Source organism: Schistocerca piceifrons, chromosome 3, assembly GCF_021461385.2.
Source record: "Schistocerca piceifrons isolate TAMUIC-IGC-003096 chromosome 3, iqSchPice1.1, whole genome shotgun sequence".
NCBI classification, from domain to species: domain Eukaryota; kingdom Metazoa; phylum Arthropoda; class Insecta; order Orthoptera; family Acrididae; genus Schistocerca; species Schistocerca piceifrons.
This window is the reverse complement of record NC_060140.1, coordinates 846,943,699-846,948,968: the sequence shown is the minus strand read 5'-3', so window position 1 is coordinate 846,948,968 and position 5,270 is coordinate 846,943,699.

Below are 5,270 nucleotides of genomic sequence, written 5' to 3'. Positions count from 1 at the left end.
GAGGATAATGGAATGTAGTCGAATTAAGTCGGGTGATGTTGAGGGTATTAGATTAGGAAATGAGACACTTATAGTAGTAAAGGAGTTTTGCTACTTGGGGAGCAAAATAACTGACGATGGTCGAAGTAGAGAGTATATAAAATGTAGACTGGCAATGACAAGGAAAGCGTTTCTGAAGAAGAGAAATTGGTTAACATCGACTATAGATTCAAGTGTCAGGAAGTCTTTTCTGAACGTATTTGTATGGAATGTAGCCATGTATGGAAGTGAAACGTGGACGATAAATAGTTTGGACAAGAATAGAATAGAAGCTTTCGAAATGTAGTGCTACAAAAGAATGCTGAAGATTAGATGGATAGACCACATAACTAATGAGGAGGTATTGAACAGAATTGGGGAGAAGAGAAGTTTGTGGCACAACTTGACTAGAAGAAGAGATCTGTTGGTAGGACATGTTCTGAGGCATCAAGGGATCACCAATTTAGTACTGGAGGGCAGCGTGGAGGGTAAAAATCGTAGAGGGGACCAAGAGAGGAAAACACTAAACAGATGCGGATGGATGTAGGTTGCAGTGGGTACTGGGAGATGAATAAGCTTGCACAGGATAGAGTAGCATGGAGAGCTGCATCAAACCAGTCTCTGGACTGAAGACCACAACATTTTATGTGGTCATTCCACTTAAGGTCGCTCTTACAGTAATTACTGTCTCCAGTAGTTGGTTATCAATCGTTTAGTTGTACAGAAGTGGTTTTCTTTTCCTATGTACGTATGTGACACTTCTGTACGTTGAGTGTCAACTGCCAGAGACTGTACCATTCGTCAGTCTTCGGTAGGTCATTTTGCAAATCGATGCTGTCTTCTGGAGTCGGTACTTTCTTTTAGACAACCGCATCATCTGCGAGCAGTCTTTAAAAGTTTCCGACTCTTTCTACTACATTACTTACACACACTGAAAACAGAAACGGTCCTATCATACTTCCTTATGGTACTCCCGAAATTACCTTTGTATCTGTCCATTTTGTCGCGTTAGGAGCGGCGTGTTGAGTTCTGTCTGCAAGGAACTGTTGAATCCAGTCGCAAATCAGCTCCGACAGCAAGCAAGCTAAGTGCCACTGGGGGAAAGTGTCAAATGCATTCCTTTGGTGAACGAACACGGCGTCAACCTAAGCACCATTGTCTACGGCGCTATGAAGCTCACAAAGGAACGGAGATAAGTGTGTCGTCAAAAGTTCTTCAGGGTAGAGTGATATGGCCGCTCTTATTCCGTATATACTATGACCTGACGGACAGGGTAGGCACCAATATGCGGCTGTTTGCCGATGAAGCTGTGGTACACGGGAAGGTATCGTTGTTGAGTGACTGTAGGAGGATATAAGATGACGTAGACAAGTTTCTAGTTAGTGTGGTTAATGACAACTAGCTCTAAATGTGGAAAAGTGTGAACTGATGCAGACAAGCAGAAAAAAAAATCCCGTAAAGTTCGAGTATTGCCCTAGTAATGTTCGGCTTTACGTAGTCACGTCGATTAAATATCTACGCGTAGCGTTGCAAAGCTATATGAAGTGGAACAAACACTTAGGTCCGTAATAGAGAAGTCGAATGGTCGACTTCGTTTTGTTGGGGAATTTTAGGAAAGTGTTGTTCATCTGTAAAGGAGGCCGTGTATGGAACACTAGTGCGGCCTATTCTTGAGTAATGCTCGAGTGTTTGGGATCCCCACCAGATCGTGTTAAAGGAAGCAGCAGTTCAGAAGCGGGCTGCTAGATTCGTTACCGGTAGGTTCGATCAACACACGAGTGTTGCGGAGATGGTTCATGAACTCAGCTGGGAATCCCCGAAGGGAAGACGACAGTCTTTTGGTGGAACAGCGTTGAAAAAATTTAGAGAACGATTCTACTGCTACCAGTATACATTACGGGTTAGGACGACGGAGATAAGGTAGAGAATTCAGGGCTCATACAGGGGCGTAAGACAGTCGTTTTTCCCCACTCTATTTGCGAATCGAACAGGAAAGGAAATGTCTAGTGGCGGGTACAGGGTACCCTCCGCCACGCACCATACGGTGGCTTGCGGAGTACGTATGCAGGTATAGATGTAAAAAGGAACTACTGCCCTAACCTCTAAGTCCACTTCTATACAGATGGTTGCGGGACGTTGAGTGTTCAGTACAAAATGTCAAACTGAAACCCCTTCAGCCGCCTAAATTCCCATCTTCAGGGATCGCTGTGTTAAGAAGAAATCTACGGATACCAGTCACTTTAATGCTGGCCCCTATTCTTCCTACAAGTCGGTCAGGGGATCTCAAGATGGCGTAATGTAGCGCTGAAACTGGTTGCTCTAATAAAATAAAAAAAATGGAAATTTAGACGGCTGAAGGTGTTTTGATTCGACATTTTAATGTCGTAATGTCTGAGGGGTGGGGGCGCCAAATGATATTTCCCTTTTGTGGAGAACATGTTATCCAACCTGCTCTGCCAGACAATGGCAAACGGTACAGACTGAATAAATGTTTATGGCCACACATAAGAATATCCAGTTGTGTCTTTGGGCACTGAACATAGAATTCGCTTGAAAAGGAGGATCGACCATGTCTCTCCACGGCATACCTGGTGGTCCAAACTCGCGGGGTAGAGTTGTTATCCAGAAACTTCGACGACATGGAGGCGTACCACCCGCTGGTACCTACCTCTGGTCACAGCTCAGCACGGTCCAGGGCGGAAGGCAATACTGGCCACTCGATCTGTCCGTCCTGTTACGCACTGATTGACCGGTCTATCTTATCAGCACACGGAGATCTGCGCACAGTTTGTGCAGTCTCACGCGTCGGCTGACGCACGTGTAGTTCCGTATCGAGCTGTCACAATCTAAACCGATCCGTCAATTGTGTGATCTTCTCGCCCTCCTGTAGACGAGTTGTAAACATAAGAGGATTACTTTTTTATCTGGCGTCGGCCGTCGTTCACGCGAAAACACTTCTAGCCGGCATTTGCGAGAAGAATTGCTGTTAGCTATTGCCCAAAGAATATACTGCTTGCCATCAAAAGTGCCAAGCCAGTGAGGATAGGAAATAACATTGGTTCATGCGATTATAGAGCGTAGTTGGAAGCTTTGGTGGTGTACAGGGTGCCAACTTTTGTACACAGAGCTGGAAAGTCTAGCGGCAACGACATCTTTAACATGTTTGGACATAAAGCTTGTATGACAGGTGGGGGTATGTCATTCCACGGTGCTACAACTCTACGCTAGAGTTGGCTGGTGAGCGGCGGCGTGCGAATCCCTCGGGAACCCGTGACTAGATGTTTTCAGTGGGTCAGAAACCAGGAGAACTTGCTGGCCTGGGCAAGAATCTAACACTATCTGTATCGAGATAGCTCAGATTCTTGCTGCAGGAGGATATCACAGGGAACTCAGAGGTGGGCACAGTCTTAACTACCCGTCAAAAATGTGACCGCTACGCGAGTCTGACATAATCGTGATCTGCAGCGAGGTCCTCGTGCCCTCGCGTCTGGTGCTGGCCCGTATGATAGTGATGAATGCAGTGTTTCAACCAGTGTTGTCAACTTTGTGACACATATTTCGGCTAACCAACTGTAAAAATCTCTTAGAAATCGGCCAAGAAAAAATATTAAATTCACTTATATGTAAAACAGGTACTGCAGGGTCATCACTTCTTCCACGAATTGCGTTAATGTTGAGTGTCCTATGTTATCACTACTAACACCACTAATCTTGCCATAGGCTTGGGTGGTGCCTATGAAACCATCAATATTTATTTTGTAAACGACCTTGCCGCAGTGGTAACACTGTTTCCCTTCTGATCACCGAATTTAACCGCTGTCGGGCTGGGCTAGCTCTTGGACGGGTGATCAGCTAAGCACTGTTAGCAAGCGGGGTGTACTCAGCCCTTGTGAGGCAAACTGAGGAGCTACTTCATTAAGAAGTACCTGCTCCGGTCTCGTAAACTGACATACGGCCGGGAGAGTGGTGTGCTGACTCCTCCGTATCCGCCTGTGGGTTGAGAATGGCACGGCGGCCGGTCGGCACCGTTGGGCTTTCATCGCCAGTTCAGGCGGAGTTTAGTTTTAGTTTTAGCATGATAATGCAGAAAACTCGAACCATTTATACACTCCTGGAAATGGAAAAAAGAACACATTGACACCGGTGTGTCAGACCCACCATACTTGCTCCGGACACTGCGAGAGGGCTGTACAAGCAATGATCACACGCACGGCACAGCGGACACACCAGGAACCGCGGTGTTGGCCGTCGAATGGCGCTAGCTGCGCAGCATTTGTGCACCGCCGCCGTCAGTGTCAGCCAGTTTGCCGTGGCATACGGAGCTCCATCGCAGTCTTTAACACTGGTAGCATGCCGCGACAGCGTGGACGTGAACCGTATGTGCAGTTGACGGACTTTGAGCGAGGGCGTATAGTGGGCATGCGGGAGGCCGGGTGGACGTACCACCGAATTGCTCAACACGTGGGGCGTGAGGTCTCCACAGTACATCGATGTTGTCGCCAGTGGTCGGCGGAAGGTGCACGTGCCCGTCGACCTGGGACCGGACCGCAGCGATGCACGGATGCACGCCAAGACCGTAGGATCCTACGCAGTGCCGTAGGGGACCGAACCGCCACTTCCCAGCAAATTAGGGACACTGTTGCTCCTGGGGTATCGGCGAGGACCATTCGCAACCGTCTCCATGAAGCTGGGCTACGGTCCCGCACACCGTTAGGCCGTCTTCCGCTCACGTCCCAACATCGTGCAGCCCGCCTCCAGTTATGTCGCGACAGGCGTGAATGGAGGGACGAATGGAGACGTGTCGTCTTCAGCGATGAGAGTCGCTTCTGCCTTGGTGCCAATGATGGTCGTATGCGTGTTTGGCGCCGTGCAGGTGAGCGCCACAATCAGGACTGCATACGACCGAGGCACACAGGGCCAACACCCGGCATCATGGTGTGGGGAGCGATCTCCTACACTGGCCGTACACCACTGGTGATCGTCGAGGGGACACTGAATAGTGCACGGTACATCCAAACCGTCATCGAACCCATCGTTCTACCATTCCTAGACCGGCAAGGGAACTTGCTGTTCCAACAGGACAATGCACGTCCGCATGTATCCCGTGCCACCCAACGTGCTCTAGAAGGTGTAAGTCAACTACCCTGGCCAGCAAGATCTCCGGATCTGTCCCCCATTGAGCATGTTTGGGACTGGATGAAGCGTCGTCTCACGCGGTCTGCACGTCCAGCACGAACGCTGGTCCAACTGAG